At 39.0% G+C, this 15,483-nt stretch overlaps 1 long non-coding RNA gene across 2 annotated transcripts; it reads left to right on the forward strand.

The window, feature by feature from the left end:
- Window positions 1-35: 35 nt before the first annotated feature.
- LOC127350425 (uncharacterized) lies at window positions 36-6,962 on the forward strand. Of its 2 annotated transcripts, none has more exons than XR_007880564.1 (3): window positions 36-1,260; window positions 3,734-3,842; window positions 6,616-6,962. It is a non-coding gene; the product is annotated as an uncharacterized LOC127350425 (long non-coding RNA). The 2 variants fall into 2 exon arrangements; XR_007880563.1 differs by lacking the exon at window positions 36-1,260 and adding an exon at window positions 1,294-2,913.
- The last annotated feature ends 8,521 nt before the right edge of the window (window positions 6,963-15,483 follow it).

Raw genomic sequence — 15,483 nt, forward strand, 5'->3', positions numbered from 1 at the left:
TTAAAGGAGAATGTGAAGCTACAAGTCTTGTTTAATATATTTTTACGGTCGTGTCCTATTTTATAGGCTGTTAATATTATTTGGCTCCCGTGTTGCGCCCTCTGCTTGTTTAAACAACAGGTTGGCGCTGAATATCATATTAAAGTTAAACTTAAATGCCAATATGGTGCCTATAGGCTCGTGTTGGTTATGATGTGCATGAGGGAGGGGACAGGACATGGTCAAAACAGATAAAGATAGGCTATTAGGCTCTGTCCTTCAGCCAATGACTGCTTACAGCTCAAGAGTTAATGTATATGTTTATCAACACGTGACATTACTCAACCACAAAAAAATACCAACCAGATCATATGATCTGACAGTACTAGTTTTGATAGGAAACAGCCACTTCAAGTGAAACACACATTTAAAAAAAACAAATATATAATCCAAAATTAAAACAGGTAGGCATTTCTTTCAATGATATAAATATAATATTTTTTATGGGTAACCCGCTGTAATAAACTGTACATATTATGGATCCTAATTTCTGGAGTTTCTTCGTCCTTACGATTACTTGCAAAGTAAAACAAGAAAAGTTATCACACTGGTCACATTACTTAGTCTACATCTAGATCTTTTTTTAGAGATATGGTAGTTTTGGTCCCTATATGGATCATCGGTACAGACCTGAGCACTTCCCTTTCCTAAAAGTGTTTAAATATCAATGTAAGGGTACATCTACTTTAATATGATGTTATTGAACTAAAGTGTCTGGACAGTTAAGTGAAGTTATAGTGGCTCACTAATGAAGTTGTAATGCATAAACTAAACATGGACCTCACATCGTTTTCACCCATTTCTTATCAAGGGGATCTTTGCTTATTGTTGTGTCTATGGATGTGTTTAATGAATAAAATAAAGTATTTATCATTTAGAATTAAAGATGCACAATGGAAATTACACAATTCAATGAATATGGGCTCAGTCTAAAATGTATAGTACAAATCAGACCAGTTTTAACTCCATGCTTTCAAGCTTTCCAGCTGTCCTCAGTTATTATGCGTCAACAGGTATTGCAGAGAAAAGAACTGGGTTTGTGTTCAACAAAAGGCTAAACCACACAGAGAAAACAGAACAAAACACAATTGTTTGCAGGGAGAGTGTGACTGCATACTCTGGGTTTTCTAACTGTGTCAGGTCTACTTTTAGTGTATAGAAATGTTGTAATCTGAATGGCATGAGAAGGTATGGTTTGTACTGCCCAGGAAAGTATTTGGGGTGAGTATCTTTGAGTATGTGTGTGTGCTTTAATTTCTCATTGTGATGGGTATGTAGCTGGTTAGTTGGTTTTGCTATTTAGAGTTTTGCACAATAAGGATTTGAACCCTAAAGGATAAACAGGATATACTGTACAGAACAATAGATGTTAACCTACTGGAAATCAATTCAGAGCCACACAATTGTCACAGTGTTTAACAACTGACAGGATAACAAAAAGCTGCTGACCTGTACACACAGTGTAGACATTTCCAGACAAACATGGACTTTTTAAATAATAGAAACAGTCAGTCATGTAGCAGACGCGCACACATCTGCTTCATTAATTAATCTGCATATCTAATATTTTGTGTTTCATGTCTGCAGCTGGTATGAACTTGTGAGAGGTTTGGGTGCAAACCTGGCTGGATCAGGACAGTATATAAGGTGTTCATCAACAGATAGTTCCTCCCTCACTGAAAGACCTCTCCTCTCTTTAATTACCTCCAGTGAAAGGGTTTTAGGGTTATACGAGCAAGAGCACTTTGTTGTGTCTCTTGTTTCGTCAGGGTCTTTAATTCTGTGTGGGTGAAGAAGAAAAGCTGTTCACAAGAAGAGCAATTTAATTGTTTGTGTTTTGATGAGGAGAAAGAGGGCAATTGTGTAATACTTTATATTAAAGCCCAAGAATGTAGTGAAATTTTGTTTTGCTGTACATATGAGGTAAATGCTTACCAGTCGAACAAGTCGAAAAATCGAAAAGGGAAAACAAGAGACTTGGAAAGAATGGTTAATAATTCTCATTTACACAAAAACCTTTTTTATAATCAGATACCTATAAAACATTTGCAGGATGCAGTAATATCACCACTAACAAAACTAAAAGTGTGGGGAAAATGAGGTAGCAATACTGACATTCTGATATACGTCAACAGTAGCTATGGTATATATTCAAAAATTGTAAAGAAAAAATAGTTTGACAAATAATCCCAACTCAAGGTCCACTTGCTAGCTTTTTTCCAAAGCCTTTAATCATGTCACATGGTTTTTAAGTCAAAGTCAAAGTCAAGAATGACCTTAGCAAAGATAAAACTTGGGAAACAAATGTTAGTTTTTGGTAGGTACTGTGATTAAGTGTATGGTGTGTAAATATTAGTTTGTTTTTAATTACCTAAGGGGTACATTAATGTTGTTACCAGGAAACAATTTTAAATTAAAACACGTCTTTGGTGTCAATGTTTTGTTGTGGTACGGCATGTGTGCATTCTTGAAGTTGTTATTGGGAAACAAAACAAGAAGTCTGGGGAAAAAAGGGTATTGATGAATCTATAATGCTGTTTGGTTATAAAATGAGGAACTTACTAAATATACTATGATAATGGGGGAGATTCTGAAGGAAGCTTGTGCAAATATAGTTGCCCAAACACACACGTGTGCAGGATATATGCCTGAGTATTCGTTTGCATACTCCTGAAGAGTGGAGGGGTTTTGTGGTTGCGTATTTGTCCTGACATGATATGGCAGTATAGCATCTGTTGGTGAGGGCTTAAGTTAAGTAAGATTGTGGAGCTCTTCAGATATACCCCTGTAGTATGTGTAGTGATAGATCAGTAAGGAGAAAAACTCATTGTTAGGAGGCTGCTCAGGATACTGGAGTACAATGACACAAAAATGGTGGGTTTATTTAAACAAATTTAAGTGTAAACTTTGCATGCTTTTCTCCCTTTTTCATGTAAACATAATGTTATGTCAAGTTCTTTCTTTTTTTCAGGACAAATTATTATCTTGCTGTGTTTTTTGCAATGGGATAGTAGATCATAATAGGAGAAAGAGTGCATTGTAGACTTCAGCCCACAGGGTGCAGTATGGACATTGCCACATTCTGGATGTGGCAATAATAAAGAAGAATTTGCAGTGCATCATGGTGAACTGGGCATTGAACCATGACCCAGTGGCAGGGAGCACTACCTGTGTTCCCAGTGATGAAAGCTGTATGTCAGGCAGAGATTATGCTTAGCGGCTGATCATTGTTTTGTTTTTATGCTTTAATGCTTTTATGTGTGTTTTCTCAGCCAGTCTTACTTTTTATATGCCTAATCCCACTTTTATCCTTCTCTCACTTTCTGTCTCTCTTCATGGCATATTTACTGTGAAGTGCACTCTATGTTCTGTGGTCTGTTATGCTATAGTGTAAAGTGCTATGTGAGCACCCATAAATAGCACATTCCACCATGGTTGTCTTCATTATTCAGTCTGTGGGTTATGACTTAGGCCTAGTGATAGTTACATTCCAGTGTGCCTCGTGGACTTTTTTGCTGAAGGGAGCAGAAAGTGAGAAAACTACAGATACAGAGAGGACAATACAAACTGAGTCCTGTAAACATTCAGACTTTGAATTGTTCATTAGAGCGTGCAGAGATGGCACACTGTTCTCATACAGTTTAATAAGCATGCTTTTCATTTCTTTTATACCTCTTTCATTCTTTCTTTTAAGATGGCGATTTGGGAGGGGGTCTAGAAGCAGGTCTGCCCGTCCTCCCTGAGACTCAACTGAGATCAATGCTAACCTGCTACTCCCAGGCGCCCCAGATGTTACAGTAGGAGTGAGCTAACAGGCCTTACTTACAAAAACAAGAAAACTAACCCTGCTGCGAGATAAAGGTGTTTGTATGTGATGATGGTGGTGATGTATGGAGGTTCAGGATGGCTAGATGGGAGTGAATGCTGGTCAATCTCCACACAAATAAGAACAAATTTGCCATTTAAAATGTGCTTATATTATTGCCAGTAAAGATGAAGAGTTTCTCAGTGTGAACCAGCTGGACTGGGGTTGACCTTTTCCTGCATCCATCCATGACTGATTTCTAGAGTCCCGCGACTGTGCATGCGTCTGTGAGTCACCATGGCAACCACTGAGCTGTCATAAGAGTCTGCCACAAACCGAGATGTCACCCATACAGTATGTCACCAAAACGAGTGATCCCATGAGGCACCATGTGACCCTATTCATGACCAAAGTATATTGATTCTTTTTAACCATGAAAACTATTTAATGGTTATTTAATGCACCCTGAATACATCCTACGGATGGGGGACAATTTAAAGAGAAAAACCAACACAAATCTCCTAGTCTCTGGAACCCCCTCTATTCTCCCATAGGTGTTCAATTGAGTCACATAATCTTCATTCTCATCAAACCATTAAATTAACCCTTGTGTCCTGTATGAAAAGATTTGCATTTGTCATGTTTCTCCTCTCATTCATTTAGGTTTCTCCTTTAATTTGTCCCCCATCTGCAGTTCTGGGCTGTTATGATAGTGACACAAATACATCTAGCTCGCTGCTATAACCAGACCAAGTAGAGAATGGAGAAAGAATACGTAATTCTATGTTAGTAAGTATTTAAAGGAACAGTGTGAAGGATTTAGTGGCATCTAATGGTGAAGTTGCAGATTGCAACTGAATACAGCTCAGCCTTCCAGGCGTGTAGGAGATACTACGGAAACTAGCTAAAAGCATGACAGCCCCTATCTAGAGCCAGTGTTTAGTTTGTGTGTTCTGGGCTACTGTAGAAACATGGTGGCTCAACATGGAGTGATTATACACAAACAAAAACATTTTAAATGTTGCTTTAATTAGTGTACTGTACTGCAAACTTTGAGAAATACAAAATAATACAATACAATTGAATATTATACATATTATATTCAAACGTCTAATGTAGTTCCTTATTTGACCAACTAATTGGAAAAGAATGGAAGGAAGGAGTCATTTCCTCATTCCTCAAGGTAGTTCCTGGTAATGACTTTGCATTTTCTATGCTTGACTGGTCAACACTAACACGTTCATCAGCAGACTAACCATTGCAGCTCACCCGCAAAAAATGACGCTCGAAACCACAGGAGAACATACACATATTTGTAAACTTTAAGTGCTTTTGTCTCTTCTCCATGTTGAGAATAAGGTGATTGTTGTGTTCAAAATTAAAAGTAAAATATACTACACACACTACACAAATACTACACTCAGCAGTAAAGTGCTATTGTTCCATGTAGACAGTGGGGAAATCTAGTAAGTCAGTGCATGTGAATGTTATACTGTATACATTTCTTGGTAAGCCACCCGTCATCATGCAGATCATATCATTTTAACACATAGCTCTGATACATTTACAGTTTCTGGATCAGTGGCTGTAAAAACAAACTTCCACATCCAATTTTGAATCCCTTGTGAAAACACATCAGTGTGAACTGTACACATAATGTACCTATAGGAGGGAAAATCATTCAGCTTCTACATTGTTTGTTTATTATTTCTGGACATTTCTTTGTGATTTTAGAAGGGAGTTTGGAGGTTGTGTCAGTCTTGCATATGTTTCGTTATCCACCGAGTCGTGGTTTAGATTAATTGATCATTTGTCCTCTAAATATATTTTCAAAATGAATATAATTTACAAGAAGGGATTAACATAAATATGACTCTAAAGTTAAATGTCTTCACAGAGACCAGAACACAATACTTGAAGACAAAAAAATGTCTATTATACAGACACAGTGAATAAAACATATGCGTCTTTGCTTTCAGGAGTTCAATTTTACAGAATTTAAATATATAATGGAAAGAACCCTAACCCACACCCATTACATAGTTCATAATGGAGTATACAATACAAAAGTCCATTATGAATGCTTCTCTTGCTGTGATTTTCTCTTTTGTCTTTAGTTACATTACATTGCATTACATTAGTTAGTTAGTTTACATTACGTTTGCATGTCTGTTTTAGGTCCAATTTAAGTATAAGAGTATATGATTATATGTTCTAACTCTGTAACTACCATTCCACAAGGGGGCAATGCTGTCCTGTGCATGGGTTGAAACTTCAACATGGCAGCAAACTATTTTCTCATATCTACAACAACAACTTCGCCAAGTTGTACAAAAGAAATCAAGTGTCCAAAATGGCAAGCCCAAAAATGGCAAACGGTTTGGTAGTCTATCTTCTGTTCGTTTAATATGTGGTGTATGTGTTTAGTGCCTGTCTGGCTCAGAGATAAGAGATTACGAGCAGATCAGTGGAGTCATAAGTGGACTAATTTTCAATCTGCAGGCTGCTCTGTTTGCTCTCAGGTTTCTGCATGCATACTAATATGACTCATGTCTCTGTCGCCAATTTGCATTTTTTATGCATTGAAAGAGTTGTTGTTTCATAATATAGAGTACACCAACACGACTGTGACTAACACAGAGTACCTGTAAACCTTTCATTGTATAATTTTCACAGACATACCAGTCAGTACCCTTTTTTGTTCATTTACTGACAATGTATACTGTTATTTCTCTTTCTGTCTCTTTCTCTCCCACTCCCTCTCTAAACAGGATGTTTGTGTCTCAGAGGGGCTGCCGGCAGCAGACCAGTACAAAGCTGATGATCAGATAGCGTGGCTGTGGATTGCCCAGTTCTCCCAGCGCTGTGACAGATTAACTGGGATTTAGGGCTTCTATTCGGATTCCCCACTAAACCAACACACCGCAAGAGACAGCAAAACACAGGAGGTCATGCAGCCAACAGCATGCTTCCCCTGGGCTGCTGTTGCCTTGACAGTGAAGCTCCCCTGCCCCTCCATGTTTTATTTAAAATTGCTTCTTATCCTCACATTGTTTTTGCCAGACAAGCAGTGGAGTGATGAATATGACAAAAAGAAATAATAAAGGAACTGACCAGAGAGGTCTGAGTGTCCCACTTCTTATCTAAAGGTGACAATAACTGACATGTTTGTGTGCTCAAGCACTCACAAGCATTGTCACACAACAGGAACCAATGTGCTTTATGATACCTAATAAGTCAGGCTACAATGATGGTTACACTCAAAGGTGATATCATGAGACTCAGGAGGCTTTTGTTTCCGTGTATTGTACTGCTGTGCGTGTGAACTCACCATAGTTAACATCAGATGCCTGGCTGAGCTGGGGTTTGTGGGGCACAGGATCTGAATCATGAGTACAAGTTGTTTCATGGAAAAACAATGTTGCACAAGTGTGAGTTATCTAAGTACAATTTGGTGCTCTGCAGTCACAGTAAGAGAGCTTATAATTAAAAGTGTGACAAAATTATTATTATTTTTTTCCTAAGCTATTGAATAGAATTCATTGTCTGATCATTTATAGCAACAACCAGACTACAGTGTCACTTTTAATCAATTGTGGGTATAGATTAGAGTAAAAGCAACAGCAGGAAAAGGGCTGTAGTTGCAGTCATCTTATAACAGTGTGTTCTGTTCTCTTGTTTTATTAATAGTCTGATTCACTTTTACCATAGAAGAAGAAGTAGTTTTCATGGAAACAGTGGAGGGCATTTCCTGTGAGACGCAATGCGCTCAAATAAAAACACAGGAGTGGAAAGATGTGTGTGCCTGCCCTGCGACTCTGCCCTGTCCCGTTTTAGTCTCTCTCCACCCTCCAACCCCTGTGTCGCTCTCTCTCTCTCGTTTGTGACTCTCTGGCCAAACCACTCCTTTCCTTACATTGACCATTTTTGGCTCTAATTCACTTCATAAGTAGCTCAAAAGGAAAGTTGGGTGGAAAAATATTCCGTTTTCGAAAGGTGTCACTTTTCAAGTTGCTGATGTGAAAACATGCCTAATGATGTCTGTCCGATAAAAGGATAAACAGAATTCTATTTTGACCCAGAAGAAGCATCAAAGGAGGTCAAACATGGGCCCTAGAAGTGCTCACCTACAATCTGACTGACACAACCAATTCTCTGTTGGTAGGATTTCCTTGCATGTTGTTTTTTTTCAAATATGCACAAGAACCTGAGTGTGAATTAAACCAGTAAGTGGTGTCATTAAGTCACTGACGCCCAGACACATAGGCCTTTCACACAGAGGACTCACTGCTGTGTGTACACACATGTGCCATAGATGCAGCGCACAACCAGTCTACTGTTTGAATCCACAGTTAACCCGCGATCATAACCAGCCCCCTTTTACCTCCCCACCATCATATGGGCTGAGAGTGGATATGGACTGTTGAAAATATTACATCACTACTCAACGGTCACTGGTTTTTAAATACTCTGAATCATATGATATTACCACTTAAAAGGTGGAACTTGTGGTACATGAACATGTTCAAAAAGTTTGTAACTGCTTAATTTAAATGAGTCTTGCTTCATCTCACAATATCATGTGGCCAAATAGAATTTTTGAAGTGCATTGTAACAACTACCGTAAATAAATAATAACAACAACATCAACAACAACAACAACAACAACAACAACAACAACTTTTTAGGATAACTGTGCCAGGCTTTAGTGATATATATTCATTTACACAAGCTCAATGTAAAAAAAAAAAAACCTCCGTAGGCTGTGCCTTCCTCAGTTGTGTTTTTCAACAATTGTAGTTTGTTAAATTTCCACAAAGACTGCTTCTCTTTCAACCCTCTAAAGCTATATTTGAACTGAAATTTTCCAGGGCAGCAAGAATGCCAAGTGAGCGAGTGCCTTCGTGGTGACGGTCTCGTAGAGCTGGCAGTCCACTGAGAGGTCACGTCTTTATCTTTTGGTCTGCATCCATGGAAAACAATCCACTAGGCTGAGAGCTGCAGAGAAAACATGAAGTCCAGCAAGCCCTAAACTTTTTGGAAATACCAGTTTCGATATGTTTTCCTTCACTCCATCTTGATTAAACTTTATCCTGAGGAGTACCTTAGCCTGGTAATGTGGACCCAAGCAGTTCTGGAGAATGTCACAGTGTAGCAGGATTAAATTGAAATATATGTGCCGGGGCCAGACACATTCCAAAATACACAAGATAAGATCTCATTTGCCAGCTCTCGTGTTTCAAAATATTTTTAAGATAATATCTAGAACTTGGACTATGTCTAAGAAATGCATGCGTCAGAATGGGTTTTAAGCAACTGGCAGTGTAGTGAAGGTGATAGATGTGTTGGAGACATATGTTCACTTTCCTGTGTTAGTGGTTTGATTGTTTTGGTTTCGACTCCAGGGAACACAGTGCAGAGGTCCAAGGCAAGGGAGGGGTTGTAGCATTTGTGTGTGTGTGTGTGTGTGTGTGTGTGCATGAGTCTGTGCATATGTTTGATTTACTTGTGGAGATATTGGGTTTGTGGTGGTCCAAACTGCTGGAAAGGATGATCTCAGAAAGCAGACAATTCTTTAGTGTTTATATAGAGGGCACATAAACCATAGACAGACCTGGATCTGACACACCATTATTGGCTCCTCTGTTTGCAGCCCTCCTTGTTTATTTTCACACTGCATTCCCTGCATGTAACCCCTGCCCACCTCTTCCACCCCTCTCTCCTCTCCCTTGTTCCCTTCACACTCCATCAATAAACAACTCATGACCATCACAGTCACTCTTTCTAGTCCACCATTGAAGCATGCTGCTGTTGGACCCCCTCCGGCTGCTCTGCACCACCAAACTCCCACAGCACAGGGACAGGGAGGACAGATGTGGGATGGCTGGTTTTGGCTGGGTAGAAGGTGGAGGAGACTGCTGTGATCTCAGCAATGTGCTGGACCGTGATGTGTGAGACTTATAAACACAGGTGGACCGCAGCACTGCAGGCCAGGGACTCCAGTGTGTGTGTGGTTGTGTGTGTGTGTGTGTGTGTGTGTGTGTGTGTGTGTGTGTATGTGTCTGCTAGTGTGAGTAAGGCGTGTGTGTGACTCCACAGATAGACTGCAATGACATATGCCCCACAGATGCCTAGAACTTCTACAAAATACAGTGTACAGTGGTTGAAAAGAGGATTAATTAGTGCTGTGTGCTGTTCCATATGAGGAACGCTTGACATAGCATAGACCTTAAAGTCATTGTGTCAGTATCAGAAACAGAGAGGATTTTAAAAGGAGTAAAGTACTCAAACTCTTCCCTTAAATAAAACAGCACAATAGAAAAGATTGCTCTGCTACAAATAAATGTTCTTCATTGAAAATTGTATTTAAGTAAATGTCTAAATGTTTTCATAGTATTAAAAGTACTAAGCAGAATGATTCCTTTCATAGTGTTATGTTATTATGTAGATTATGAAAGTAACTAAGTACTGTACTTAAATTCTCCTCTTTTATTTTGCTACATTTAAAGGCAAATATTCTTTGTTTTACTCTAGTGGAATACATCTTTCATCACTGTATATCTTATCATATTATTGGATTACTATTGTTGATGCATTTACATGTAAGCAGCATTTTATTGTTATAACTGAGCAATTACAGCAGTGAAGTGCAATATCACTTTTTAAAATCTAGCCAAGTACAAACTATAATGTTTGAGTTAAGTACAAACATCTCAAAAGTGAATTAGGTTCAGTTGAGAGAATGTATTTAGTCTTTGTCCAATGCGGCTATTTTCTACAACCTATTTCCAAGTATTACAATACAAGGAAATGTATGGTGGTTGTTAAAACATCTGGCCTTAGAGACCAGATGTGGGATACAGACCTTGACCAAAAAGCCTATATATATAATACTAAAAGATAAGTTAACTTTACTTCATGCATGTTAAAAAGACAAAAGCAGATCGACCATTTCAAACTTTTGTCACTCATTCACATGCATTTTATTGGGTTTACTTGGTGGAGTTTTGGGCCCTCAGTCAGCTGTCACAGTGGCCCTGTCTAATGAGATGTGAAGTGTGTGTTTTTAGCCTTTATTTTGTCCAACGTGTCTCTGGAGCCAGGGAGCTTTAGGATGGCCATGCCTGATGGCTGGCCTGTCTTATTGTTGTTGCTGGTTGAGCGGTCACCATGGTAGCCTTTACTACCTCTGCAGATCTCTATCGAGCCTTTCTTTATGTGGAGCATCGCCGCGTCACACAGGCCACAGAGCCCACTGTCACTGAGAGGCTGTTAGCCCGGCTGTGACTGATTGCTATTCACACAGTAATTCATTCACAAACATACACCATTCATTTCACACAGCCACTATGTCAGGGTCACATGCTGGGAAAATACCTCTTTGAATGAGCACACGAATATGCCAACTAACTCCACTCTTAGATCAGTAGCGTCACATCCACGATGCTTTCCTCACAATGTTATTCATGCATTTAATTTCTTGGTTATAAAACTTCCTGATAGATTTAAACACTTCATGAGAAATAAAACCTCCTGAGTCATATAATGATTCAAAACACATTGTGGTTGTGGCTTGTAGCAGTAACTCATAATAGGGAGAATGGTGCCTGTTTTTGCACTGTACCTCGGGTTGTAAAACTGAAAACCCGAGCTTCGACCGCTGGTTTACACCTCTAGCACAGGAGCTTTAGAGAGTGGGCAACAGAATCTCTATTGACATCATATAGAGAAAGTGACCGACCAAGAAGGTGGATAAGAGTAAATCTAAAGTCTGCAAGACAGACACCAAGCTGCCCTTCTAGCTATTGGACTAGAAAGTATAGCTTGCTATGCACTCTGAAACTGTAGGGACGCTAAATCACAAAAATACTGCTTGTAATATTAATATTATTCTTAAATTTGTTGCTTTAAAAGGAGACTCTTGTCCAAGTTGCCATATATTTGTGTATCTGCATATATGCATTCAGCAGGTTTATATAGGCACATAAAACATTATATGTATATAGTATATGATATGCTTATGTAGTTTATCTAATTTATGTATTTATGTTTGCAGCTTTTGTGAGGGGCTGTTGTCTTTACACTATGTTATAACACTATCAATTGTAAAATGTGGTGACTTAGTACTATAAAGACATTAAGGGATAAAAAATACACAAGCTTGTCTTTAAAACACTGAAGTGATTCTAAATCTGTACTGATGGCATTTGGAGTTGGAGTCTGGTCTGTTTCTCTGTGGGTTACTTCGTTCTCAGGCTCCTGCTGCTTTTCTTGGAGAATTGAGGGTGTGGGGTTGGGGCAGGGGCAAGGGGGGGTCTTTGGACTTTGGAGATTGGTGGGGAGATGGGTGTTGGAGGTGGTAGAAGGTGTAGCATTGGGGGTTAGTGGAACACGTGTTCAGCACCACACACTGGGCTGTGTGCCCATTAGTCCTCGCCTCAAGGGAAATGTACCCTTGACCCCTTCTTATAGAACAGACAGACTACAGCCCGCCAAGATATACAAGCTGCCCAAAATAGGATCCGTAATTCATGTTTTCTGCTCAATCCCTTGATGTTTGTGTTTAGTGAATAGAGAGTCATTCTGGTTCTGGTGTGAAGGGAAAACAATAACACAAACACAGATAATTATTATATAATTATTGAACAGGTATAGACACACATCATGCCCACGTGTCAACTTATTACTTAATTTCTGCAGAAACTAATTTATCTGGAATTTACATATCTCTCTCTCCCTCTCTCTCTCTCTCTCTCTCTCTCTCTCTCTCTCTCTCACACACACACACACACACACACACGCACGCACACACACACACACACACACACACACACACACACACACACACACACACACACACACACACACAGGAATCTTAGACAAGCTTTCCCAGACATCAGAGAAGTATTTCTGAGAAAATCGGGCATGACTGTTTACATGACTGAGGTCAAAGTTATTTTTAATGTTTTTTGGCAAAGCATGGGCTTGAAGTGTATTTTATGTTTAAGGCCTCCTATTGTAAAGAAAATAAAGGTCCAGAGTGATTGTTTGAGAACAGACATGATGACATTTCAAAGATTAAAGATTTAGAGATGGAGGGAGCCATGATGATGAGTTCAGATGTGGTCCCATGTTTAGGCTCTTGATGTCATTTTACTTTACTGTAAGGATTGTGGTATTTGAAATTCACCAACCATGCAGCTTCTCAACATATATATATATATATATATATATATATATATGAATAATAACGTGACTGATCCAACCCTCCAGTCTCTGATTTCTAATAATTTCTAAATCACATTTTTAAAAGGTTGTGTATGTTGAGGAGCAACCAGACTGTATTCATTCAGGACTGCTAAACCTTTGTTGAAAGATGCAAAATAGAGATAACCAATAATTCCTCTCTTTTTCACCCTACTGACAACTGCTTACAACCAGGGTAAAATCTCTTTTTGCCTTCCATCTACAGTTGCTTATCTTTTCACAGGTATCTCTGTAAAAAAGAGGCATTGAGTGAAAAAATAACAACATTTTCTGCACAGAAAAGTGGTCAAAATAACCAATTTACCATGAAAATACATTGTAGATGCATCTGTCCTCCATCCATCCATTCATCCTTACATCTGTGCACCCTTTGATGTCACTATTTTGAGCTGGATGCAGATAAAAAGGTTATCTAAAAGAACCAGCAAGCCTGTTTCTCAGACAAGCAGTCACCTTGTGCCCTTAAAGACTTCAGACCACCACTGATAACCCACCAGCAGCACCACTGCTCCAGATACATTATCAGCCCTCAGAGCTCTACTCCCGACCTCCAGCAGAGACGTACCCCATATGACATGCAAGAAAATATGTGATGGTCTTCCAGCCACAGATAATGTTGCCAATAATGCAAGCTTAACATGATTTGGTTTTTTTTTTTTTTCTGTTGTCGTAATATTTTGCTAAGATTATACTTGAGTAATAAGAAAATATTATTTATATCACACATTTCATGCAACACAATACAATGGGCTTCACAAAAAAAAAAACAACACATGAAATACAGATACAAAAGATAGGAACATTAGAAACATACAACAGCAAAAAGGATTATATTTAAAAGGAGACTTGAAGGACTTAAAAGCAAAGGAAACTAATAATAAATAATTCTCAATTAATATTGTTGGTGAGGTAAACGTAAAGTAAAGGTAGTTAAAACATGTTAGCAGATCATCTGTTGATGTGTTGGGAGCATAAACTCTGAGGCTGTTCACAGCTTGCCTATAGGTGTGAACTTCCACATCATGCCATATCTACTGTACATCCATGTCTACGACATATTAAAATAGTATTCTGCTGGAGCTTGTACCACTGCACAAACATTCTTGTATAAAGATTTTTCAGTGGGTGTGGGTAAACTGCAGGAGTGGAGGTCAGTGGGGTGACCTTCCTTTTCCACCGCTGCTGCTTCTCCTTCGTTCCCACTACACTTTACATTCCCAAACATCTAACTCACCATCTGAGCCTACGTCAGTGCGCCCTGACTCACAGCGCTGCACACATACACACACACACACACAAATATGCAGAAACACACACGCAACAAAATCACAATTACACAAACTTTTACAGGACTTGGCAACAATGCCATTTTTCATGATCTGGTGACCTGCAGCTACATTTCCTATTTCCACCACAGCACCAACCATCCAGGAAGTCTGTATCCAGCTTGCAACAACACAGAGCCAAGGCCTTTGGGGTGTTTTTGTATGGTTATAAATGGGTTGTCAGAGTGTCTGTACATCTCTTGCTACTCAGGGTAAAGTCAACAGCTCTGGGGGTCATTCATTAATCTGCAATGCCTGGGCTGACATGTGCAAGAGTGCCAGACTGCCTGTAACCCTTCACAATCAGTGATACCAGAGGGACCGAGAGAGGAGAGAAGAATAAGGGAAAACTGTCAGCTCTGCTGCTCCTTAGTCTCGTGCTCTTTCTTGTCTCTTTCCATCTCCCCTTCTTTTTATCAACATTTGTTACGCCGTCGGTCTCTGTTAGCCCGTTCTGTCATCCATCACAGTCTCAATTCCTGGCCGGTTCTATGCTATTTTAGCCTATTACATCCAGCAAAAACAAAGAATATGGATAAAAAAAAACCAACAAAAGAGATGGACAGTTTGAAAAACAAAGCAGACATCAGCAAAGAGAAAAGAAGAAAAAAAAACACAGTATAGCCCTCATAACCACAGTTGATTCAGTATTATTTTAGAGACACTTTCCAACCATGCTTTCAGATATGGATGGTCACCTTACCTTGGCATCACCCCTTTATTGAGCTACTGTTGAACTGCTGAATCAATACAAACATCCAATATCTATGGACAGAGGTCCTGCTCTCTATAAAAGTTGAAACTGAAAGTACATTTTTTGGTTTAGGGTTAGATCATGGAAACAGTAGGCAACAATATGACTGTTGTCTGTTGAGGAACGTTATACAATGTTATACAATCAAAAGATCCAGAACAGCAATTAAATGGACACTGTGGTTTTACTTTCAACCCAGTTGTAGATTTATTTCCAATCCATGAGAGCTTGAACAATCATTTCTGTTTGATACATACTGTTTCTATACAAATTAAATTGAAGCTGAACAGCTT

The sequence above is a fragment of the Dicentrarchus labrax genome, unplaced genomic scaffold (assembly GCF_905237075.1).
Source record: "Dicentrarchus labrax unplaced genomic scaffold, dlabrax2021, whole genome shotgun sequence".
Lineage (NCBI taxonomy): Eukaryota > Metazoa > Chordata > Actinopteri > Moronidae > Dicentrarchus > Dicentrarchus labrax.